Raw genomic sequence first — 27,304 nt, forward strand, 5'->3', positions numbered from 1 at the left:
GGGAGATGCTGCTGCAACAGCTTGTTACATAATTCACCCATTTTTATGGTGGAGCATGTAACATATTCCCAAACGGTATAAAAACTATATAAACTGGTCATATAGATGGGTAGAATTTCAAAACAACAATTCTCGTGAAAATAAAGTTCTATGAAAATTCAAAGTTCATTCTATTTTCTAATAGTTAGTGGTTCAAAAATCACAATGACAAAATTTGAAGGAGCAGGATGGAAATTTTTTCTCAAAAACTAACGAATTTCTAGTAATGAATGTGGGTTTTCGTTTGGTAAAGTTAATTCCAAAATCAAAACAAAAATCTTTCAAACAACAAATGGTCTATGAATTTTTGTACAAATTTTCCAAAGAATTTATATTTGGAATTCAAGCCATCTACAGCCAGCCTTACATTCCCAAGAGAGTCAGAATGCTATACAGGTTGCAAGCACACAAAACTAGAATAGTCTTGAGAGGCGTTGGCCATTCATGGCAAGGGGAGGAAAAAAAAAAAAAAAACCCACACACGTATATACAGTGCATTAAAAAAGTATTTTCCACATTTTATCACGTTACAACCAAAAGCTTAAAATGTATTTTATTGGGATTTTATGTAAAAGACAAGGAAAATTTAATTTTTTTTTTTTTTTTTATTATTTTTTTCACAAACATGAAAAGCCCTCAGTCAATACTTTGTAGAACCAACTTCCACTGTAATTAGAGATACAAGTTCTTTTGGGCATGTCTCTACCAGCTTGGCACATTCTTCTTTGCAAAAATAGCTCGAATTCTGTCAGACTGGAGGGAGAGCACCTGAACAGCAATCTACAATTGGATTTTAGGTCTGGGCTTTGACTGGGCCATTCTAAGCCCTTGTACACACGGTCAGAGATTCCGACAACCAAATCCGTCGAATTTTGTCCGAAACTGTTGCATACACACGGTCGGACAAAGTTGTCGGAAAATCCGACGTGATGACGTTATCTCGTTACGACGGGACTACGTTCAGGCTAGTAGCCAATAGCTTTGGTGTAGGAATTTGATCTGAGCATGCGTGGCACTTTGTCCGATCGGAATTCTCTACACATGATCAGAGTATGTCCTATCAGAGCATTTTGTCTGAAAATTTGGAAAACTTGGTCCGTCGGATACTCTGACGGAAACAGTCCGATGTCGACCACACAGTCGGAATATCTGACAAAACGGTCCGATCGGACACATTCCGTCGGAATCTCCAACCGTGTGTACAAGGTCTAACACCTGAATATGCTTCTATAATCTAAACCATTCCATTGTAGCTCTAGCTGTACATTTAGGGTGGTTGTCTTGCTGGAAGGTGAACCACCACCCCAGTCTCAAGTCTTTTGCAGACTCAAACAGGTTTCCTTCTAAGATTGCTCTGTATTTGCCTCCATCCATCTTCCCATCAACTGACCAGCTTCCCTGTTCCTGCTGAAGAAAAACATCCGCACAACTTGATTCTACAACCTTGTTTCACGATGGGGATGTGCGTTTAGGGTGATGTGCAGTGTTTGTTTTCATGAGCACTGACCCTTATTTTGCTTTACAGTTCTTGATTTAAAATAAAAAAATCTGAAACTTCCCTTTTAACCGATTCCCGCCCGCCCTATAGCCGAATGACAGCTATAGAGCAGGCACTTTCGTCCGGGAGGCCGTCCCTGGACGTCCTCGTGTTTACTTCCACAATGCACGCCGCCACGGGCGCGCATCGGGGAAGTTGTGTTTGCCGTGTCCCCGGAGACAGGCAAACACAGATCGCTGTAAACGGCCAATCACAGTGGCCATTTACAGCGCGAACGGCGTGTCCAACGTGAGATGATCTCATATGTAAACATACGTGATCATCTCAGCGCCGCTCTCCCTCCTCACACAGACAGCGTGTGAGAGGGGAGAGATGAACGGCTGCAGCGGCCGCAAGTGAAAAAAAAAAAAAAGTGCCATCCGCCACAGTGCCATCCTCCCCCAGTGCCAACTGTCCCCAGTGCCATCTGTCGTCAGTACCACGTGTCATTGTCCTGGTGCTCCAGAGCCTTCAAAAGTGTAATAGGTAGGCAACAAGTTTGATGTGTAATTTATGCTCCTAGAACACCTGATGGCGCTCCCTGCATGTTGGGCCTCTCCATGTGGCCAGGCTGTGAAAAAGTCCCACACATGTGGTATTGTAATACTCAGGAGGAGTAGCAGAATTTTTTTTGGGGGTGTCATTTGTGGTATACACACGCCATGTGAGAGAAATAACCTATCACAAATGACAATTTTGTGGAAAAAAAAATAAAAAAATATCTTAAATTTTGCAAAGAATTGTGTGAAAAAAAATGACAACATCAAAAAGCTCACTATGCCTTTTACTAAATACCTTGGAATGTCTACTTTCCAAAAAGGGGTCATTTGGGGGGTATTTGTACTTTCCTGACTTGGTCAGGTCGCAGGAAGTGAGATGGGCCACCAGTACATCAGATGTGATCAATTTTGTGCGATTTGCATCACAGCTTGTAGACTCTCTAACTTTCACAAAGACCAAATAATACCCACTAATTTGGGTTATTTTTACCAAAGATATGTAGCAGTATAATATGTGGCCAAAATTTATGAAGAAAAATTAATAATTTGCATAATTTTGTCACAGAAACCTGCTTTTTTTTCTTCTAAATTTTCGGTCTTTTTTCATTTATACCGCAAAAAATAAAAACCCCAGAGGTGATCAAATACCACCAAAAGAAAGCTCTATTTGTGGGGAAAAAGGACAAAAAATGACCAGTTACACTTACCGGTAACGTCTTTTCTAGGAAATCTTCCAGGACGGCACACCTGAGAGATGACTGGTCCACCTGACAGGAAACACAATCAACAACAAGTTTAAAAGTCCCCACCCCTCCCTCAGACCCTCAGTTATGGTAAAGAAAATCCCACACCGGTGTCAGAGGGAACATTCTGTGAGGAATCAATATACCACACCAATAAAACAAGGGTAGGGAGTAGGCCTGCCGTCCTGGAAGATTTCCTAGAAAAGACGTTACCGGTAAGTGTAACTGGTCATTTTCTCCAGTCATCTTCCAGGACGGCACACCTGAGAGGATAAGCAAGAAGTTCAGGCCTACTTTTAGGGCGGGACAACCGCTTGTAGGACCTTCCTGCCAAATGCCAAATCCTGAGGGGACAACAGCTCCACTCTGTAGTGCCTCAGAAAAGTTCTATGGCTCGTCCATGTTGCTGCTCTGCAGATCTGGTCGATTGAGGCGCCTGCCCTCTCTGCCCAGGAGGTTGCCAGGGATCTGGTTGAATGCGCCTTAAGGCGGGTTGGTACTGGTTTACCTGCCTGCCTATAAGCAATAGATATGGTTTGTCTAACCCATCTAGCTATCGTTGTCTTAGAAGCTTGTAGACCCTTTCTCTTCCCTGAGAAGGTGATCAATAAGTGACTGGATCTCCTAAAGTCTTTCACTCTTTCCAAATAGGCTAGGAGACAACGCCTGACATCTAAGAAATGGAACCTTTCCTCTTCCTTATTCTTGGGATTCTGGCAAAAAGACGGGAGAATAATCTCCTGCGTCCTGTGAAATAGTGAAGCCACCTTTGGCCAATAAAGAGGATCCTGAGTGAGGATTACCCTATCCTCTAGGATGCGCAAAAAAACAGCTCTTTAATCGAAAGGGCCTGTATATCACCCACCCTTCTGGACGTAGTGATAGCCAGAAGGAAGGCCAACTTAAAATGATAAAAGTTTAACAGAAATTTGAGCCACTGGCTCAAAAGGCCCCCTTGTTAGGGCATCTAATACCAAGGACAGGTCCCATGGAGGGCAACTGACCGACCTGACTGGAACTACCCTTTCCCTGGCCAACAAAAATCTTTTTATCAGCGGCTCCTGTCCTAGCTTCCTATCAAAAAACACGGACAGGGCTGCCACCTGGACTTTGAGGGTGCTGACTGAAAAACCCTGGTCCACCCCCTCTTGAAGAAAGTCTAGGATGGTAGGTATCATCTGGAGAACCCCCTCCTTAGACTGCAGCCAATGGGAGAAAACTTTCCAGACTTTTGCATAAATTTTTCTGGTGACGCCTTTCCTACTGAGGAGAAGAGTGTCTATCACTCTCTCCGAACAGCCCCTGTCACGGAGTATTTCCCTCTCAATAGCCATGCTGTCAGAGAGAGACGTCCCGGGTCGGGGTGAAAGACTGGACCCTGACTGAACAGGTCTCGTTGCACCGGCAGATGCAACGGGGGAGCTACCGAGAGACTCTGAATGGTGGGAAACCAAACCCTCTTGGGCCACCAGGGTGCTATTAGCACCAGGTCTGCCCTTGAGTAGGTTAACTTCTGTAGGACTCTGGGAAGGAGTACCAGTGGGGGAAAGGCATAAGCCAGCCTGAAATTCCACACCTGTACAAGAGCGTCTATCCCTTTTGCTTCTTGATCCTTGTAAAGGGAGAAAAAAATCTGCTGACCTTTGCATTCCTCCGGGAAGCGAATAAATCTATTTCTGGCTTGCCGAAATGTCTGCAAACCAGGAAGAAGATTTCTTTGCTCAATCCCCATTCCCCTGAAGGATGGGCTGTCTGCTTAAGAAATCTGCCTGTAGATTGAGTGAGCCTTTTATATAAACCGCTGACAGTGAAAGGACCTTCCTTTCTGCTTCCCCAAGGATTTGCTGCGCTAACCCCCTCAGTTTGCCAGACCTTGTTCCTCCTTGGTGATTTAAGTATGCCACCGTGACCTGGTTGTCCGAGAGGACCTGAACCTCTCTGTCCTGCAGCTACTGTTGGAAATAGTCTAGGGCCTTGCCTACAGCCAGGAGCTCCCTGAAATTGGAGGATTCCCTGGCTTGGCTGTGGTTCCAAGACCCTTGGGCATACTGGTCTACCAGATGAGCCCCCCCAGCCCCAAGCGCTGGAGTCCATGGTCAAGACTAATGGGTTTACCTGGGCCCAGGGGCGACCTTTCACCAAATCAGGTTACTGCCGGTATGCAGGCCGTCATGAGGCCCAGCAGTCTCATTATATATCTCAGAGAGGCTTCTCTTCTTTCGAGAAGGGCGACAACCGCATTCTGGACCTTCACTACCTTTTCCGCTGGTAAGAACACCCTCTGTGCCTGTGAATCTAACAGGTAGCCTAGGTATAGTTTGGACTGAGAAGGTGTCAGTAAGGACTTCTCCCGGCTGACCAACCAGCCCAAGGTTTCCAGAACCTCTAACACAATGTCTCTGTCTATCACTGCTTGCTTCTGATCCACACTGTAGATCAGCAAGTCGTCTAGGTAGGGTATTAACCTTATGCCCTGTAGGTGTAGATATGCTATGACCTTGGCCATCACTTTTGTGAATAACCTTGGGCTTGTCGCCAGCCCAAAGGGAAGAGCTCTGAACTGCCAGTGTTCTACTCTCTGCTGTATATGGACTGCGAAACGTAGGTATCTCTGATACTCGGGAGCAAAGGGTACATGTAAATATGCGTCATTCAGGTCCAGAGTGACCATAAAAACTCCTGCCTGAAGATGTTTTCTTACTGAGTAAATACTTTCCACCCTGAACCTCTTCTGAAGTAAGTAACGGTTTAGTGCTCTCAGATTTATTATTAAACGAAATCTGCCTGAGGGTTTTGGAACCACAAATACGTGTGAGTAAAAACCCTGGGCTAATTGACTGGCTGGTACTGGAGCAATGGTTCCTTGCTCTGCCAGCTCCTTTAAATTTTCCAGTAAACCCGCTGCCCTGGCTGGGTCCCTGGGAGGAAAGGTAATTAGAAAATTCTGTGGGGGAAGACTTTGGAATTCCAGTCTGTACCCTACTTCTAAGAGATTTAAAATATATGGACTCTGCGTAATCCTTTTCCAATGGGGAAGGAAGTTGCTGAGTCTTGCGCCCACTCCTATGGTGGCGCATTTACCCTCTTTCTGAGAGGTTCCGGAACTGGAAAAAAGAATTGTACTCTTATCCTTTCCTTTTCCACCTCTTCCTTTGTTCAACTTTCCCTTTATGATGAGTCCTTGAGTGGGGGCCTCGAAAAAATTTCTTACCCCTTTCCCTCTTGGGTTTTACCGGGAACTTCTTTCCCTTTTCAGTAGATCGGGACAAAACCTGATCCAAGCCTGACCCAAACAACAGGGAACCCTCAAAGGGAATGCCACACAAACGGGATTTGGAAGTGAAATCTCCATCCCAGGTCTTTACCCATAGGACCCTCCTGGCGGAGTTTAAGAGTGCTGCTGTCTTAGCTGTGGTCCTAACAGTCTCCACCGCTGCATCTGCCACATACGCTACCGCTCGACTGATTACCTCCAGTGATTCTAAAATATCTTTAGTCTCCTCACCCCGGGAGACGTGATTTATTGATTTGCCAAGCCAGGTGTCTGTATTTCTGGCTACTCAGGCGGAAACTAGGGCCGGCGCCATTGCTGCCGCATTCGCCTCCCAGGCCCCTTTTAGTAAAGTCTCAGATTTCTTATCCATCTGATCTTGGATATTTCCAGAATCTTCAAAGGATAAATCCGACCTCTTGGACACCTGTGCCAGGGCTGCATCCAAACGAGGGGTTTTTTAAAAAATCTTTCCTCCTCCTCACACTTAAAGGGACACCTTCTTTTCCAAGCTTACAGTCTGAGAAGCTTACGTTCAGGTTCCTTCCACTCTCTGAGGACTATCTCCTTCAGAGACTGGTGGATGGGAAAGGTTCTGGCCTGCAACCTTCCTAGGCCCCTATACACCCTGTCCTGTGCTGAAACTTGGGCAGAGGGGACCTGGATATCCTCCGAGGTGTAAATGGCCTTTAAAAGACCCTCCATATCCTCACTTGGGAACAAAAAACCCCCAGGTTTTGCCTCCCCCTGGCTATCCTGGTCCCAATTCTCCCCAGAAGTAACTTCTGGGACCTGACCTTCCTCCACTCAGACAATAGGGAGGCCTGGCCCTGGCTCTCCGTATAGGATGTGGAAAAAAAATTTTGTGGGTGAGGAATCTCTCTCTCAGAGGGACTCTCATCCTGCTCTTCACTAGAGTAGTTTGAAAAGATTGAAGGGTGGCTAACATTTCAGACTGTAAAGCCCTACCTTCCTTCACGACCTGAGCGGTCTCCCTGCCTGCGAGTTTAAAGATATACCTATCGCAGAAAGGTTTGCTGTGGTCCTGTGCTAATTTAGCATTACAATAACCACAGCGTTTGGACTTTGAAGTAGCCTTTTCTATAGACCTACAGGCTGACCCCTGGGCAGAGCCTTCAGTCCCTGGAGAATAGGAAATTTAACAATTAGCTACTCAAGTCTAAAAGGGCCAAGGGGAGTCTACCTCAGAGTACCCCGCCCCTCAAAACACAGCTGGATCACTCACCCCCTGTGGCGACCTCAATAGCTGTCTGCTCAGACGGACCTTCCAGTTCCATGACGATTTTAGCTGCCCTGCAGAATCGCTGGGTTAAGGCACAGTCCTGAGCGTTCCCCTGTTTGCCTTTGAAAGTGCTGCAAGGTAAACGGCGTTTTCACAAACAGTAGCCGGGGTGCTTCACTGCAGCCTCTGCTGTTTGAATATTCCCGCCGGTCGGCGCCATCTTTAGGAGGTCCGTCGGCCGGAAGTGACGTACGGCCTCTTCCGGACCTGCGCCGTGCAGTTGGAACGCACGCCAATGCGTCCAGACCTCCCAGCCTCCATCCAGAAATCCGATGGCCGGAAGTGATGCATCCGGACTTCCGGACCTGCGCCGTAGAGCTGGAACGCACGCCACCGCGTTCAGCACTGGAGGAATGCAGCTTACCACCAACGAACAGTCGCTCAAGGTAGGCAAACACAAATGGGGAGCAGCACGTTTAGGACAACTCCCCTGTCCCACGAAGCTGCAAACAGGGCTCCTAAAGGAGACCTTAAGCGAGGACTATCTCCCCCAGGTGTCTCTGGGGGTTGCAAGGGAGAAAGGCAGACCCTGTCCGCTGAGCCCCACAAACAAGGATAATCCTCTCTAGGAAAAAGCGAGGTCCCAGACCTCTCCATAAAAAAAAATAAAAGGAGAAACTTGGTTTCGCTGTCATCTGTGGGAAACACAATCAAGAACTGAGGGTCTGAGGGAGGGGTGGGGACTTTTAAACTTGTTGTTGATTGTGTTTCCTGTCAGGTGGACCAGTCATCTCTCAGGTGTGCCGTCCTGGAAGATGACTGGAGAAAAAATCATTTGGGTACAGTGTTGCATGACTGAGTAATTGTCATTCAAAGTGTGAGAGCACCGAAAGCTGAAAATTAATCTGGGCAGGAAGGGTGGTTAAGTGCCCAGTAAGCAAGTGGTTAAAGTGAAAAACAACATGGCGCAGCTCATCCTTAGACCCCATACATACATTCTTCCATAAAAGGCCAGATTTTTGGAGTACACGACTAAAAGTTGTCCTGTGGACAGATTGTCCCACCTGAGCTGTGGATCTCTGCGGCTCCTACAGAGTTACCATGGGCCTCTTGGCTGCTTCATGCTCTCCTTGCCCGGCCTGTCAGTATAGATGGATGGCCATGTCTTTGAATGCATATGGCACAACTGCAAACCTTCCCTTTTGAGATGAGTGTTCCAAAATGTTCAAAGTTTGGGATTTTTTATTTTTATTTTTTTTTTATTTTATTTTTTTTTAAATATAACCTAACCCTGCTTTAAGCTTCTCCACAACTTTATCCCTGACCTGTCTGGTGTGTTCCTTGGCCTTCACGATGCTGTTTGTTCACCAAGGTTCTCGAACATACATCTGAGGGCTTCACAGAACAGCTGTATTTATACCAAGATGAAATGGCATGTGGACCCCATTTACTAATTAGGTGACTTCTGAAGGCAACTGGTTCTACTAGATTTTTAGTGAAGTGTATCAGAGTAAAAGGAGGCTGGAGATAAATGCATGCCACTTATTGGTAAAAACATTTGAAAACCATCTATCATTTTCCTTCTACGTGCCACTGTGTTGGTCAATCACATAAAATCCCAATAAAACATTTATGATTTTTGGTTGCAGCATGGCAATAAATACTTTTTCAAGGCACTGTATTAAACCAATCAATATTTTTTTGTCTTACGATCCCTGAAAAAGGAAACAGCAATACAACAGATTGGCCACATTTCCCTTTCAATTATAAAACCAACCGACTTTTTTTAAAGCTTAAATTTGAAGTTAAAGTTAAAATACGGAAGCAGTCAGTCAATGAAAACACACAGTCTTAACTTACCTGTAAGGTAAAAAGCAAACAGGGTACATGCTAGAGTACAGAGGGAAGTTGTTGATTCAGGTTTTACGATTGCAGCAGAAACAGATCACATCGCCAGGAACATGGCAGTGTCCATGTCTCCCAAGCATTTGTCTAGTCCCTTTTGTAAGGACTCGGAGAAGTCCGCTTTTTTACAGAGAAAATAATAGAGGAAGTGCAGTCAGAGCTTTGCAGCATGTGACACTGATCAATCACAGACAAATCCCCACTTCATTCCTACATAGGATGTCAGCTGACCAGAAACTGGTTACTCCTACTACCCATGTATGCCGGGCTCATAGAAATTCATAAAGCTGCAATTACACTTAACAAGACAACTCACACTTTATTATACGCAAGATAATACTTTTTAAAGCCAAGCGTGTGATGACAGGTTTCCCGATCACACAGAAGTCATCAGTTCAGTCACATTTTTGCCAAGAAAAACCTCATAAATAGGAATTCAGGTTTGAATTTCAGATCGTCTCACACACACACACACACATATACATATATATATATATATATGTATACACACACACATACAAAAAAGGGGGAGATATATTGTGTTTTGTCTAATTCATTAAAGTTATATATATTTTTTTTTATTGCTTTTGAAAAAACGCTGCGCAAATACCGTGCGACAAAATTGCAACAATCGCCATTTTATTCCCGAAGGTCTCCGATAAGAAAACATGTGGGGGGGGGGGGGGGGGGGTTTGACGGACTAGGTCCGACAGTCTTCCTGACGGACTTTCAGCGGAGATCCGGCGGACTTTGTTACACACACACACACAATCACACCAAAGTCTGACGGATTTGAACATGATGATGTACGACCGAACTAGAATAAGGAAGTTCCTAGCCAGTAGCCAATAGCTGCCCTAGCGTCGGTTTTTGTCCGTCGGACTAGCATACACACGAATGGATTTCTCGGCCCAGGGGAAACATTTAAAACATGTTCTATTTCTAAAGTCCGCTGGATTTTTGGCAAGCAAAGGTCCGATGGAGCCCACACACACACAATCGAATTGTCCGACTGACTCGTTCTGTCTGACCTTTGCTGTCAAAAAGTCTTGTCGTGTGTACGCAGCATTAGACTTACCGGTGACTGTATTTCTAAGAGCCTTTCAGGACAACCTTTAAGAGAGTAGCAGTTCTCCTGAAAGGCTCTTTAGACTTAGAAATGCCATCACCGGTAAGTAACTTTCTCAAATTGCCTCAGGACAACCATGGAGAGGATAACCGAGAAACTAAAGCCCCATACACTCTATCAGAGTTTCTGCTGATTTTGAATTTACCAAAATCATGTAGTGCAAGGGCCTGCCTGATTGCACATTGAAACTCCTAAGGTTTGACCAAAAACTCAGCAGAAAATCTGATAGGGTGTATGGGGCTTTACCCTAGGGTGGGACTACTGCCTGTAGTGCCTTCCTGCTGAAGGCTTGATCTGCGACGGACAGCAAGTCCAACCTATAAACTGAGAAATGTCAAGTAGTTGGAGCAAGTGGCAGCCTTGCAAATTTGTTCAGGTATAGCACCGGCCCAGGAAACTGCTGATGATCTTGTAGAATGAGCAGGAATACGCGAGGGGGTTATTTCTCCCTTGGCCTTGTAGGCTCCCATTGTTGCCAATCTAAGCCATCTGCCCAGTGTGCTTTTGGAAGCCTTCTCCCCTTTACGTGAGCCTGAGAATATAACAAAGTGCATTAGACCATCTGAATTCTTTAGTGACTGTTAGAAAGGGTAACAAACATCTCATGTCCAGTGTGTAAAAAGCTTCTTCTGGATTGGCAGGAGCTGAAGAGAAAGTGGGCAGGATTTCCTGCGAGCGGTAAAAGGGTCGAAGAAACCTTGGTTAGGAACGCTGGGTCTGAAGGATCACTCTGTCTGAAAAGACTCTTCTTGCTGATGTGACGGTTACCAGAAAAATTGCTTCCTGGAAGGGTTCAAAAACGGAGCTCCTGTGAGACCCCGTAAAAAAAAAATTATATATATTACCAAAATGGGTAAAATTTGAGGGCTACTGGCCTACTTTGTGCAAGTGCCCTAAAAAAATATATATATATTATATATATAATTCTTGAAATTAAGACTTCTCTGGATAGAGTCCTCTCAAAAAAAAAATAAAAAAATAAAATGATATTATGATAGAGCCACCACCTGGGTTTTTCTGGGTGCTGCCTGCCAGCCCCTTCTCCATTCCATCATGGAGAAATTATGAGACTGACATTAAACCTTTGACCTGGAAGCCCTTAGAAGTGCACCAGGAATGGATTTTTTTTCCAAGCTTTCAGGTATATGGCCCGAGTGACCCCTTTTCGACTGGAAAGTAGGGTCTTCACTAATTTAAATCGGACAGTCCCTTGACTTTCAGGAGGTCTTCCTCAGAAAACAAGCGGTTAGATGTAGTTCTGCTTCCAGATGGTTCACTGACCCCTGTGTTAGCAGATCCTTTCTGGGCAGAGCTTCCATGGGAGGTTCTGTGGCCAGGTTTAGTGTCGCAAACCTAGGCCTTTTTGGCCAGAAGGGAGTGACCAGGATCAGATTGGCATTTTCCTCCCCGAATTTCCTTAGAACCAGTGGTATCAGGGGAAAGGGGGGCGTAGCACAGCTGGTAATGCCACGGATAGGTGAGAGCATCTATGCCTACTGCCTGATGTTCTCGGTGGAGAGAGAAGAACTTCTGTACTTTTGAGTTCTGTTGGCTGGCGAACAGATCTATTTGAGGTTGTACTTCGGAGATTATTAAGAAAACTTCTTCCACTCTGCTTCCACTAGCCTTCTGCTTAGTAGGTCTGCTAGCCTAGCATAATCTGGGATCCCTTAAGATGGGCTGCCAACAGTGAGGCCACATTCTGTTCTGCTCAGGCAAGTAGCTGACTGGCCAGCTCTAGGAGCCCTCTGCTCCTGGTTCCAGCTTGTTTCAACACATAAGCTACTGTAATTGTATTGTCTGAGAGAACCTGAACTTGTTGTCCCCTTACCACTTGTTGAAAGGCTAGGAGACAGAGAAAGATCTCAAATCGGTGGGAACTGAAGGCACATTTTTGGGCTTCCACTTTGGACCAGGCCCCCTGAGAGGTTTGACCGTCCAGGTGGGCTCCCCAGCCCCAAGAGCTCACGTCTATTACCCCTTGTACACACGGTCGGAGATTCAGATGGAATGTGTCCTATCAGACCGTTTTGTCGGATATTCCGACTGTGTGTGGTCTCCATCGGACTGTTTTCGTCGGAATATCCGACGACCAACTTTTCCAACTTGCCGGTAAAATTTTCTGACAAAATGCTCCGATCGGACATACTCCGATCATGTGTAGCCTACTCCGACGGACAAAGCGCCACGCATACTCAGATCAAATTCCTAGACCAAAGCTATTGGCTACTAGCCTGAACGTAGTCCAGTCGTAATGAAATAACGTCATCACGTTATGTACAATCGGATTTTCCAACAACTTTGTCTGACCGTGTGCATGCAACAGTTTCAGACAAAATCCAACGGATTTGGTTGTCAGAATGTCCGACCGTGTGTACAAGGGCTTAGACGTTTGTCTAGGGGAAAGACCTTTTGTCAGGTTGGATGAATTCCTCCACCACCAGAGCACCTGCTTTACATTTGAGGCAAGTTTGAATTGTTTCCTAGCAGCTCCTGGTGTGACCATCTTTGTAAGATAATCATCTTGAGGGGTCTGGAATGTAATCTGGCCCACTGAATAGCTGGAATTGATGACATGAGAAGGCCTAAGACTGCCATGGTGGATCTGAACCCATCTCATCAGACTGGACCTTCTCCCTCTTCTCCTGTGTCAGAAAATTTTTGAAGCACAGAGTTTATGGTATAGCCCAAGAACTTCATCTCCTGCGTGGGCTCTAGATTTGATTGTTCCAGATTCAAGAGAGCCCCCCCCAGAATCAACCGATACTTCCCTGAAGGCTTCTTCACCGGGAAGATACAGGAATAGAAGCTTCGGTCTTCCTGACTTTTTGGGACCTGGATAATAACTTCTTGTTGAATCAGATCCTGCAGCAGGCTCAGCATTGCAGAAGCTTTTCTCTGATCCCTTGGCAGGGCCATAAATCTGCTTGGGGTGGCTGTGAAAAACATCATCTCCCAGGGATACAGTCTGAAGTTTTCAAACAGGTTTGTAATCGTTTTGCTCCACTGTAGGCAAAAGGCAATCTTCCCCCTACTGGAGTAAGGCTGTCATTTGTTTTTAGGGGGCGATCTGAAGAGAACTCCTCCTCTTCCCTTACCCCTTTGGGAGACCCAGCGGCTCTTGATCCCTACTTTTGTGGGGCTGTTGAACAGCACGAAAAAAAAATTTGGTGACAGTACAGGTCCTATACTGCCCCAAACAGGGCCTCCCAACGAGCCAGAAGAATACGTAGGATGGAGGGGAAAAAAAAAAAAAAACTGTTTGGTGGACAAGAAACAAACTATCTTGTAACCTGAGGAAACCAGTTCGCAGACCCAAAAAAATAAATAATAATAATAATAATAACAATAACAACAACAAGCTTCTGGAGCAGAAAAAGCTCCTTGCCTACGGCGTGGGTCCTTACCTTTTCTGGACTGCCGGAGCAACGTACTCTTAACACCAAGTAACATTCGTAATAATGTCAACCAGTGAGGCTCCAAATAGCCTCTCTTCCTGGAAGGGCAAGTCCGCCAGTGCTTTCTTAGATGCCTGGTCCGCAGATCAGCATTTCAGCCAAATCAGGCGACGTAGCGCTACTGCTGATACTGAGGCTCTAGAGACCAAGGGGTCGTATCTAAGGCCACATCACAGACATACATACTTAAGGCCCTGCACCAACTGGTCTGCCAGCTCCACGCAGGCCTGTTGCTTCTCCAATTCACGGTGCAACAATTTAGCCCATTCAGTCAGCATCAGTGATACCAGGGCCGTGGCTAATACTGGCCGCAATGCTGACCCCACCCCGGTAAACATGGACCGGGCAACTGAAGAGATGCCCCTTTGAGGAGAGTTTCCTGAAGAAATGGACAACGCACCGCCATGCGTTTCGGGACTGAAAAGGCCCGCTGCGGTTTTCCCCATTCCTTGTAAATAAACTTATCAAAATAAGTTAGGCAAGGAAACACCTTAGGCATGCGGGCCGGCTTGTGGAACACCTCTGTAGATTTCCCCACCATATCCTCCATTTTTAGGGTATCCCGTACTGCTGTAATAAGTGCTCCTATGAGCGTCTTTTCCTGCGCTGACCCGGACACTGAGTCATCCTCACTGTCCGTACGGTCCTGGTCCTCATCCTCTGATACATCAGAACAAGGGCTGCCAGTCAGAGTGGGGCCAGAGTGAATCAGAGTTTTCCCCAGAAGACGGTGGGGGGGGTATTTTTACCCCCCTTGTGCCCGCACACCACTTCCACCCTAGCAACAAAGGCCTCCAGGACCGCCAACAGAGCATCCATAGGCACCACAGGTGCATGGGAACCAGTTGCAATCACAGGGATGTCTGGGGAAGAAGCGCCAGCTTTTGACTCTATGCTGGTCCACACTCACCTGTCACCACTTTGGAACCTAAGGCAAGTCACACAAAAGTCCACCCTTCTAGCTGAACAGACTGAGGGGCCTCCCCACAGGACTCGCCACCCTGACCCAGGTACTGCTGCTGCTGTCTGCTCTCCCTTGTGCCATTCACAAGGTGTGTGTGTGGAAGTGCGCTGTTCTAGGAAACAAACACATATTGCTAGAGCCAAAACCACCTGAGACCCAAGAAAAATCTTCTGAACCATTAGCTCTTTAAAAACGGGGGAAACGGTGGCCCCCAACCCCAACATAGCCTTGCTAACCCATACTATTCCCGATCTGTCTAAACACCAACAGGCTCTCGCTTTCTTCATTCTGTTGTTAGGTGCCAAGATCACCATAGCCAAGGCCTGGAAGAGACCCACCATTTCCTTCCATTGCTGCAAGAGGAAAGTGACCTGGATTATGGCTCAGGAGCAAATAGTGGCGAAACTCAATGACAAAATCTGGAAATTTAGTACCACCTGGGAACCTTGGGCCTCGTTTTGTAACATACCACTCATTCTCAATAGTGGCTGGATCTGGGACTGCCGACCTCCCTCTCCAAGGGGGATGCCCGGGAAGAAACTATACACATCCACAGAGTTCCCATTAGGGTGGTGTGTGCGGAGCCTCGGACCATCCAACGGCCTCCCCCCAATGATCAGCTGTTTTTCTAAATGTTGAATATTCACATATGAAGCCCTTTGTTGGTCTCGACCTGGTTTGTTATTTACACCAAAGAAGGTTATTCTCTTTACGTGTTCACCCTTATGGTTGCATGAACCTCTGCACTTAACCTCAGGCGATAGAGGATATTCTGTTCATGCCTGGTCTGAATTCATCATACCTCATTATAGGATATGTTTTATAACTTGTATGTATAAATATTTTCCAAAAAAAATAAATAAAACACAGCCACACACACACACACACACACACACCTCACATAAAGGGTAACTCTACTTTTCTGGAGAAAACCCATTTCCCTCTGGGTGATCTATGTACATTGCAGGGATGTTAAACCTTGTTGTGGTTTTCTAAAGGTCAATTACAATATGACTTGATTTGCAATTGTATACACTATGATTTTTATTTATTTTTTTCTCTCCCACGAAAGTGGAGTTGCCCTTTAAAAATAAATATATGACATTGTTGCTTAAACTAGCACATTACACAGGTTAAACAAGGGCTTAAGCAAAGCACCTTTTGGATTAATGCCTAAAAACATATCACCTATTAGCAGAATAAAAGAAAATAGGAGAACTTAGCAAATATTTGTATAGGAAACTATGTGTGTTAAAATATGATTGGTTTAAAGCGGAGGTCCACCCTAAAGTGGACCTTCCGCTCATTGGAATCCTCCCCCCCCTCCAGCGCCACAATTGGCACCTTTCAGGGGGGAGGGGGGTGCAGGTACCTGTACAGTACAGGTATCTGCACCCACTTTCGGGATAGCTCTCTGCAGAAAGGGGCGTAGATTACGCCCCTTTCCGAAAGTCCCCCGCTGCCTGCTGGGAAACACACAGAGGCAGCGGGTCCATCCTTATTGCGCAGCGCGACTCGCGCATGCGCAGTAGGGAACCGGGAAATGAAGCCGAAAGGCTCCACTTCCTGAATCCCATACCCAAGATGGTGGCGGCAGCACCCGAGAGACGATCGAGAGATCGGCTTCGGGTGCCGACATCACGGCACGCTGGACAGGTAAGTGTCGCTATTTTAAAAGTCAGCAGCTGCAGTATTTGTAGCTGCTGGCTTTTAAAAAAAAAAAAAAGGCTGAAGGACATCTTACAGGCACTCATACCTTGCCATGCTCTCACGGCCACTGTCAAAACATCAGTGGTCTAAGAGCCTGGGCTATACGAAAGGCTTTTCGCTACACATCAGGCTCTGCCACAAGGTACGTGGTAGTTACACCCTGAATATGGGTGTAACATGTTACGAAAGGTGAACTTATCCTTTAAGCTTGTAGGCAGAGGATTTGTCTCCTCTGATTGTCCTATGAGGCTCCAAGACCCATGAACCTCTCTCTGGACAGTGCGGATTGGCCCTGTGCTGATCACATACACCCTCCCAAGAACAGGGGAAAAAAAAATAAAAAAATAAAAAAAAACACACACAACTCACTTTAGCAATACACACCAAGCTGAGCATGTGCAGCTCCCCCCAAGGCTGTTCTATCAGTAGATAGATTGGGGACTGTGGAAGAATCAAAGGATCAGAGAGGACAAGATCAAAACAGCCTTTTTTTACACAATGTAGAGGATTGACCCCTTAGGTTCTACAGTGAGTATAGCAAGCATGCTTTACTGCATATACAGACTGATTTTACGGTTGTAGGTTTAGTAACAGTTTAAAGCAGGGTGTTGCGGCTCTCGTTCTGGGGGGACGTCATATGACGGCCTCCCAGAATGAACACTCTCGGGCACGCAGATGCTAGGACGCGCCACGACCCCAACGTGTCCAATTACAGCCGGTCACATGTAAACACGGAGATGCCGGTAATCAGCGCTCCTCCCCTCACACAGAGAGAGTGTGAGGGGAGGAGAGCCGATCAGCGGAATCTCCTCACAGGGGACAGGTAGGGATCTAATCAGGGCACTGATCATCAATGCCCTGATTACAATTAAGTGCCCACCAGTGCCAGAACTGTGCCCACCACTGCCAGCAATCAGTGGCCATTAGTGAAGTCAGTTCTGGCTATCAGTGCCCACCAGTGCCGCATATTCATGGCTCCGCATCAGTGCAGCCTATCAGTGCTGCCGCATGAGCGCCCATAAGTGAAGGAGAAAAATTACTTCTCATTTACTGACAGGAAAAAAAAAAAAAAAAGCTTTAGGTCTTATTTTTTTCCAAAAAAAATTCATAAAATCCCAGGAGTGATTAAATACCACCAAAAGAAAGCTCTATTTGTGTGAAGAAATAAATAACAATTTGGTATGATTACAGTGTAGCATGTCATTCAAAGTATGAAAAATGGCCTGGGCAGGAAGCGGGTGCAAGTGCCCTGTATTGAGGTAGTTAAGTATGTCTTACATGCCACATTTGACATGTCTTTTTTTGGGGCTAGTTTTGACAGGTATCCAGCTCCCGCTTCCGTGACTCAAGCGCAAGTTCTTCTCTACCCCTCCCCCCAATCTTCTGGGACATGTCACAGGCCCTAGAAAATTGCCCAGCCATTGAGGAGGCGCGTGACTCACACATGCGCAGTGCACACCCAGCTGTGAAGCCACAGCCACAAGTGGTCACAGCCGGGTGCCCACACTTGTGAAGCCGATGCTGGGGAGAGGGGTGGGGGGGGAGGGTCCAGGTGGCGGCAATCACTGGATGGTGGAACAGGCGTGCTTTTTTTCAGGCTGGGTTGACACTGCTGTGCGGAGCGGCTCGCAGTAGAGGTCTGGGGCATCCCGGTTCACAATTTCAAGTATGACTTTGGTCCCAATTTTTGTCTGAATTTGGACCTGAAGATGCGCAGAACGCCTGTGCAATTCGCTCCGGAGATGTGTGAATCATCTCTATAGAGAGCCGGGGACATTCTCCCGATATGTGAATTGGATGGGGGGGGGCAGGGAGAACCTGCATCCAATTTGCAATAATGTGAACCCAGCAGCTACTGGCTTAATAAACACAAAAGTGCCTAAAGCACCGTTTTAAAGGTCTCAAGAATGACTGACAAGATCAGATTCCCCGCTCTCTTTTTTTTACGTTCAGGAAAGGCCCGGGCACCTGATACTGGCATTCCATGATGTTCCTCGCCCACCTCTCGCAGACCTAATATATGACTGAGCCCCGGCTCACACTGCCACAACTTGTCATGAGACTTCAAAGTTGCACGACAAGTCGCACCCCATTAACTGCAAATGGAATGGTCCAATCGGTGCGACTCAAGCCGCTCTCCGAAAAAGGTTCCTACTGTTAAAGAAGCGGTATGAAAGGTGCGATGAAGTCGCGGCAGGATAATAGAGCGATCACAAAGTGGTGTCCCCGGATGGGAGTTGTAGTTCTGATTGTTTGCTGAGTGTTTTCTTCCATAACACAACAACAGGATCTTACTTTATCCCTAGACACAGTGACAAGGATTATGGGTGCCGTGGTGATTTTCTATGACACAAGCAGGACATGCCATGCCCTCCTCCCGTATCAGTGTGAGGGCAGAGCAGGGACAGAGGACTGCCTAGGGAGGGGTGGAGGAAGCTGGAATGGGTAGTCAGCACATTATCCGGGGCTCTCACATGACATGTGTGTCCATTCTGTCCCTCCAGAGGCCCCGCCACTGTTACCTTGTGTGGGTTGCGGCAATGCCTTCCTTGCCTCATACAGAGAAGCCAGCAGAGCCCGGAGAACGACACCTGATGCTGAGGATCGGAGGTGTGCCGGTGACCGCCTCCTGTACACAGCAGAGGACCATCCACTGCTTCTCAGGTCACTTCTCTTCCTGTTCCCGGCCAGCCAACCAACAGCTGAGCTCTCCCAGCCAGGCAGCGCCAATTAAAGGGAGAGCAGACCAAAGCAATCGGCACGCCGAGCAATCGCACAGCACACAGTGACAGCACAGGATCGCTGGTGGAGGAGCTGGGCAGCTTTGCTACATTGTAACCACGTGCAGGAATGAAGGAAGCTGGACAAAGATTGCTGCATTTCTGAATTAATAGCTACATTGTCACTTATACAGTACATCCTACTCTGACATGAGACACATGTCAGGGGAAATGTATGGAAGGAGACACTCCTCCTGTCCATAGGTGTGTGCACCCCAAAGCTCATACACACATGTGTATATATATATATATATATATATATATATATATATATATATATATATATATATATATATATATATACATAGCTCACAACTGTCCCTGATTTGGAGCAATGTCCCTCTGTCCCTCTTTCCTCCTCATTTTGGTCTGATCTATATAGTTGTATATAAAATACACTTTTTATCTATCAAAAAGTGTTTTCCAGTGCTAAACCTTTCATCTGATTTCTAAATTGCTGAATTTGTAAATTCCAAAAGCCAATATAAAGGACTATTAGGGGTAAAAAAAAAAAAAAATACTTGTGGGTTTAACCAATCTTGTTTATTTGTACAATTCTCCTTTAAGGGGGCGTGGCAGGGGGTGTGTCCTTAGCCTGCATACTTTTGCTGATAGGTGTCCCTCATTCCTATCTCAAAAAGTTGGGGGAATGTATATACATTAGGGTTGCCACCTTTTCTTCAAGTCAAACCCGGACACTATAGCAGTGCCCAACAATTTTTTTATAGTATAAACTATATATATTGCTATTTAATAACATTTCTAATCATATGAAGTTAATAACAAGAATCCCCCTTTACATCAGAGTCCATAGAGTTCCTCTTTTACATCTGAACTCGCAGAGTTTCCTTTCACTGTAAGGGGGAACTCTGCAGACTCTGATGTAAGGCAGAACTCTGGGGCCTATAACATAAGGGATGCTCCTGGAGCCCTGATTTAAAGAGGGATTTCACTGTGAAAAAAAATTATTAAAAGCCAGCAGCTATAAATACTACAGTTGCTGACTTTTAATAAATGGACACTCACCTGTCCCAGGGTCCAGTGATGTCGGCAGCCGAGACCGATCGAGCGCTCGGGTCTCGGCTGCTGCCGCCGCCATTCTAGGTGAGGGAATCAGGAAGTGAAGCATTGCGGCTCCACTTCCCAGTTCCCTATTGCGCATGCGTGAGTCATGCAGTGCAATAGGAATGGTCCGCGCTGTCTCTGGGACCCGTGTGTGTCCCAGCAGACACCGCGCTGGGACAGGAAGAGGCATAGACTCCCACGGGAGTCTTAGACAGGTATCTGCACCCCCCTCCCCCCTGAAAGGTGGCAACTGTGACACCAGAGGGGGGAGGGTTCCGATGAGCGGAAGTTCCACTTTAGGGTGGAACCCCGCTTTAATAAAATTTCTAATCATATGAAGTTAATAACAAGAATCCCCCTTTACATCAGAGTCCATAGAGTTCCTCTTTTACATCTGAATCCACAGAGTTCCACTTTTACATCTTTCACTGTAAGGGGGAACTCTACAGACTCTGATGTAAGGGAGAACTCTGGGGCCTCTAACATAAGGGATGCTCTGGGAACCCTGATTTAAGAGGAAACACTGAAAATTCTGATGTACGGGGAAGATTCTGATATAAGGGGAAACCTGGTGTAAAGGGGAACTCTGATGTAAGGGGTGCTCTGAGAACCTTGATTTGCCTTAGTGTACTCACTCTAGAGGCAGGAGAAAGAAGGGGGAGACTTCAGTCACAGACAGGGATGGATGGTGAGCTCACTCACACCTTGGCAGTCAGCACCTCTTATCCAGATGTAACTGAGGCTGAGGCTGCTGGACTTCAAATTTCCATCCCCGACTTTCCTTTTCTGAGGCACAGCGTCGGGGATTGGAGTGCGGACAGACACAGAGGGGTAGGGTTTTTTTTTGGGGGGGGGGGGTTGTTAGTGCTGGCTTTGGGCAGTGTGAAACAGTATGACAGACACACTCAGCTCAGACAACTGTAGCCAGCAACCCTGCTGGGAAGCCATAGTCCCGTCTAAATAATGTGTCCAGGTTTCAGGTAGTCTGAAACCCGAACGCATGATTCCAAACTAAAACTGTCCGGGTGAATCCTGGACAGGCAGCAACCCTAATATACATATCTCCCAACTGTCCCTGATTTGGAGCGATGTCCCTCGTTCCCCATTTGTCCATGACTAGAGGTGAGTGTAGAACTTAAATTGAAGGTGGAGGGTCTGTCACCATTTTTGAAACTGTTGATCTTCACCGGTGGAGTCACATCTCTGGGACTTGTAGTTCGCCAGCCTTTTGGACTATATTTTATTGTTATATTGCGCTGCACTTTCTCTATTTTTATTATTCTATTTTTATTATATATATATATATATATATATATATATATATATATATATATATATATATATATATATATATATATGCCCCCCAACAACGTTTGCTAGTAGGTGTCCCTCATATATATATATATATATATATATATATATATATATATACATACCTCCCAACATTTTGAGATGGGAATGAGGGACACCTACTAGAAAATGTATGTAGGCATAGGACACGCCTCCTGACACACCCTCTTAACCACTTAAGGACCGCCGTATTGCCATTGTACGTCATCGCAATGGCACAGGCAGGCACAAGCACGTACATGTACGTGCCTGCCTTCCAGCGGGTGGGGGGTCCGATCGAACCCCCTCCCGCTGGATACGGTGGTCTGGTTCCCTTCAGGAGCGATCCATGATGAGGGGATGGCCGTTGGTTTCTGGCCACCCCCTCTGGATCGCTCCTGGCCAATGAGAAGCTTCCTCCCACTGTGTATTGTATACACAGGAAGGAGGAAGTGATGTCATTCTCCTCGGGGCGGTCTTTTTGACCGGACTACGAGGAGAAGACAAAAAGTAAGTGCACCAAAACACTACTCTAACACATAGGTACACATAGGTACACAAACCCCCCCCCCCCCGATCCCCCCCCGATCACCCCCCCCAGTCACAGTGTCACTGATTGCATTGATCATTTATTTACTGATCACTGCATTCAGTGTCAGTTGTAACAGTAAAAACTGTCAGGGCAGTTAGTGTTAGGTCCAGGGTAGCCCCCTACCCCCCCCCCCAATAAAGGTTTAACCCCCTGATTTCCCCTAGAGTTAACCCTTTCACCCCCTTTTGCCAGTGTCACTAAGCGATCATTTTTCTGATTGTTGCATTAGTGTCACTAGTGTCGTTAGGTAGCTAGTTATTTTTCTAGGTTCACCGCCAGGTTTTTATAGCGTTAGGTACCCCCATATACTACCCAATAATGGTTTTAACCCCCTGATTGCCCCTAGTTAACCCTTTCACCAGCGATCACAGTATAAGTGTCACTGGTGACGCTGGTTAGCCAGTTAGTTATTTAGGTTCCCCGTCAGGTTTTTATATAGCGCCAGGGACCCCCATATACTACCTAATAAAAATTTGAACCCCCTGATTGCCCCTAGTTAACCCTTTCACCACTGATCACCGTATAAGTGTTACGGGTGACTCTGGTTAGTTTGCTTTTTATAGCATCAGGGCACCCACCATTTATTACCCAATAAAGGTTTAACCCCCTTATCACCCAGCGGGTGATATCAATTAGGTTTTAGGGTCAGGGTCTGCGTCGCCCCAGGCAGCGCTAGGTTAGTGCCAGTACCGCTAACACCCACACGCAAAGCATAAACCTCCCGTAGTGGTATAGAATCTGAACAGATCAATATCTGATCTGATCAGATCTATACTAGCGTCCCCAGCAGTTTAGGGTTCCAAAAAAACGCATTGTTAGCGGGATCAGCCCAGATACCTGCTAGCACCTGCGTTTTGCCCCTCTGCCCAGCCCACCCAAGTGCAGTATCGATCGATCACTGTCACTTACAAAACACTAAACACATAACTGCAGCGATCGCAGAGTCAGGCCTGATCCCTGCGATCGCTAACAGTTTTTTTGGTAGCATTTTATATTTAAATCTGGAAGGCAGTGCTTGGTTTTCGGGGTCCCGTACGTGGCTAGGCTCCCAAAAAGTCCCCCACATGTGGTATCCCCGTACTCGGGAGAAGCAGCAGAATTTATTTTGGGGTGTAATTTGACTTATGCCCATAGCATGTGTGAGCAATATATCATTTAGTGACAACTTTGTGCAAAAAAAAAAGTTTGTAATATTCCCGCAACTTGTGGCAAAATATAAAATATTCCATTGACTCAACATGCCTCTCAGCAAATAGCTTGGGGTGTCTACTTTCCAAAATGGGGTCATTTTGGGGGGTTTTGTGCTATTTTGGCATTTTATGGCCTTCAAAACTGTGATAGGTAGTGAGGAGTGAAATCAAAAATTTGCACACTTATGCCCCGTACACACGACCGGACTTTTCAACATCAAAAGTCTGACGGAATGATTTAGGCAGACCATTCGAACGTGTGTGGGCTGCAGCGGACTTTTGATTTGCAAAAGTCTGACAGACTTTAGAAATGGAACATGTTTCAAATTTTTCCGACAGAACTCTGCCGGACCCAGTTCCTACTGAGAAATCCGCTCGTGTGTGTGCTAGTCTGATGGACTAAAACCGACGCTAGGGCAGCTATTGGCTACTGGCTATGAACTTCCTTATTCTAGTCCAGTCATACGTCATCACGTTCGAATCCGTCGGACTTTGGTGTGATTGTGTGTGGCCAAGTCCGTTCATTCGGAAAGTCCGTCAGAACTCCGTCGAAAGTCTGTCAGACTTAGTCCCTCGAAAAGTCTGGTCGTGTGTACGCGGCATTAGAAATCCTGAAGGTGGTGATTGGTTTTCGGGGTGCCGTGCGCGACTAGACTCCCAAAAAGTCCCACACATGTGGTATCCCCATACTCGGGGGAAGTAGCGGAATATATTTTGAGGTGCAATTCCACATATAACCATGGCATGTGTGAGCAATATATCATTTAGTGACAACTTTTTGTAAATTTTTTATTTTTTTTTGTCTTTATTCAATCCCTTAGGACAAAAAAAATAAATATTCAATGGGCTCAACATACCCATCAGCAATTTCCTTGGGGTGTCTACTTTCCAAAATGGGGTCATTTGGGGGGGGTTTGTACTGCCCTGCCATTTTAGCACCTCAAGAAATGAGATAGGCAGTCATAAATTAAAAGCTGTGTAAATTCCAGAAAATGTACTCTAGTTTGTAGACGCTATAACTTTTGCGCAAACCAAAAAATATACGCTTATTGACATTTTTTTTACTAAAGACATGTGGCTGAATAAATTTTGCCCTCAATGTATGACTAAAATTTAGTTTATTCGATTTTTCTTATAACAAAAAGAAGAAAATATCTTTTTTTTTCAAAATTTTCGCTCTTTTTCCATTTATATCGCAAAAAATAAAAATCGCAGAGGCAATCAAATACCATCAAAAGAAAGCTCTATTTGTGGGAAGAAAAGGACGCAAATTTCGTTTGGGTGCAATATTGCATGACCGCGCAATTACCAGTTAAAGCAGCGCAGTGCGAAATTGGAAAAAGACCTCTGGTCCTTAAGGTGTTTATTGGTCCGGGGCTGAAGTGGTTAAAGGAGAATTAACCAAAACCATGTCTATACATATCTCCCAACTGTCCCTGATTTGGAGCAATGTCCCTCTGTCCCTCGTCCCCCCTCATTTGTCCCTCGTTTTGGTCTAATCTATATAGTTGTATATAAAATGCACTTTTTATCTTTCAAAAAGTGTTTCCCAGTGCTAAACCTTTTATCCAAATTCTAAATTGGTGCATTTGTAAATTTTAAAAGCCAATATAAAGTAATAGTAGTGGTAAAAAAAAAAAAAAAGCTCTTGTGGGTTGACCACTTCAATACTGGGCACTTATACACCTTCCTGCCCAGACCAATTTCCAGCATTCACTTTGAATGACAATTGCGCGGTCATACAACGCTGTACTCAAACTAAATTATTATCATTTTGTTCCCACAAATAGAGCTTTCTTTTGGTGGTATTTGATCACATCTGGGATTGTTATTTTCTGCTAAACAAATTAAAAAAAAGTCGTAAAATGTAAAAAAAATTATGTTTTTTTTTATTTCTGTTACAAAACGTTGTAAATTAGTAAGTTTTCTACTTCACTAATGGGCACTGATGGGGCCTCACTGAAGGGCACTGATCAGATGGCACTGATGGGCACTGATGTTGGGCACTAATATGTGGCACTGATGGGGCCCTGCTAGGCAGCACTGATGGGCACTGATAGGTGGCACTGATTGGTACACATAGGTGGCACTGATGGGCACTGAAAGGTGGCACTGATAGGCAGCATGGATGGGCACTAAAAGGGTGGCATGGATGGGCATGGATGGGCACTGATAGGTGGCACTGATGTACACTAATGATTGATGGTGCAGATGGATGCAAATCAGTGGCAAACAATAATGCCTGCCAATCAGTGATGCCCATTGTGGGCATTGATTGGCATCCATTGTGGGCACTGATTGGCATCCCTGGTGGTCTAGGGTAACATAAGTGGTGATGACATCCGTGGTGGGCCTAGTGGTGTCCCTAGTGGTCCAGTGTGGACATCCTTAGGGGGAGCTGCACTGATAGTCAATCAGCAGAGACCCCCCCCTGTCAGAGGAGCAGCCGATCGGCTCTCCTCTACTTGCGTCTGACAGACGCCAGTGAGGAAAAGCCGATCAACGGCTCTCCCTGTTTACACTGTGATCAGCCGTGATTGGACACGGCTGATCACGTATCGGTGTCGCGGTGTTAGACCGACACCCCGCAACACCGATCCCCATGATGCATGCCCTCGGGGGTGCGCAGCAGCTTGATATCCTGGCAACGTCATATGACGTCCGGTCAGGGTTTTGAAACCACTTTGCCGCCATCATATTGTTATATGGCGGGCTAAACTTTTGTTTTGGTTAATTCTCCTTTAAGAGGGTGTGTCAGGAGGCGTGCCCTATGCCTACATAAGTTTGCTAGTAGGTGTCCCTCATACTCATCTCAAAATGTTGAGAGGTATGTGTATATATATATATATATATATATATATATATATATATATATATATTGTGAGGGGTTAGCTCGGCAGCGGGTGTGTGTGACCCCCTGGATGGGTTCACAACACAAAATCAGGCACAGCAGACAGCGTTGTAGGTGCAAAAAAACAAAAGAAGCGGTTTATTTATGCTACATGCAGTGATACATATAACAGCCAAACAAAAATAAAACATTAAAATAAATCCTGGTCAGCTCGACCTCTAACTACACACTTAGATTCCCTGTCTAACAACTGAGTGCAGCCTTGTGCTGCACCAGTCCCTGTCCCTGTTGTAGAGGTTTGCCACACAGGCGTTAACTCACCGCACAGAACAGGTGTCACACTCCCCAGTCTATACAACACAAAACTGGTTCCAGGATGGAGCATCTCCCTAAGCATGCTGGGGTTTTTTGTAGAGGTCTTAATGAGCCCATTTACTTCAGCTGGGCTCATTAACTCTTCCCCTCTAGTTGTACAAGTCTGCATAAAGCCTGAATCTAGGGCACACATATTTCCCATCCTGGATACAACCAGGTGACTTTACCTGCGTGCTGCCACATACCCCCCCCCCTCTTGTTTCAACCTTGGGGTTGTAACACAAGCAGTCAGACACGCATGTATCCGAGACAAAGCATCCACATTCCCCATTTTAACACCAGGGCGATGCTTAACTGTAAAGTTAAATTCCTGTAGGGCCAGGAACCACCTATTTACCCTTCTATTGGTCTCCTTGTTTTGAGCCATCCACTTTAAAGGAGCGTGATCAGTCACCAGGTCAAAGTGCCTACCTAGTAGATAGTACCGAAGGGAATCTAGAGCCCACTTCACTGCTAAACATTCCTTCTCAATCGTGGAGTAATTTACCTCATGGGACTTCAACTTCCTGCTGAGGTAAATGACTGGGTGCTCTTCCCCGTTCCAGACCTGGGATAACACTGCTCCTAACCCAACGTCTGATGCATCAGTTTGTACCACGAAGTCCTTAGAGAAGTCTGGTGAG

At 45.9% G+C, this 27,304-nt stretch overlaps 1 protein-coding gene across 3 annotated transcripts in view; it reads right to left on the reverse strand.

Annotated features, from left to right (window-relative positions):
- The window catches only part of PIKFYVE (phosphoinositide kinase, FYVE-type zinc finger containing), a 390,505-nt gene extending 371,292 nt beyond the window's left edge, over positions 1-19,213 (reverse strand). For all 3 annotated transcript variants that reach the window (XM_077448459.1, XM_077448458.1, XM_077448457.1), the window contains exon 1: positions 19,022-19,213. The gene's annotated coding sequence lies outside the window, so the exon portion shown is untranslated. The remainder of the gene's footprint in view (positions 1-19,021) is intronic.
- Between the last annotated feature and the right edge of the window lie 8,091 nt (positions 19,214-27,304).

The sequence above is a fragment of the Lithobates pipiens genome, unplaced genomic scaffold (assembly GCF_037356315.1).
Source record: "Lithobates pipiens isolate NorthernLeopardFrog02 unplaced genomic scaffold, aLitPip1_a1.2 Scaffold_22, whole genome shotgun sequence".
Taxonomy (NCBI): Eukaryota; Metazoa; Chordata; class Amphibia; order Anura; family Ranidae; genus Lithobates; species Lithobates pipiens.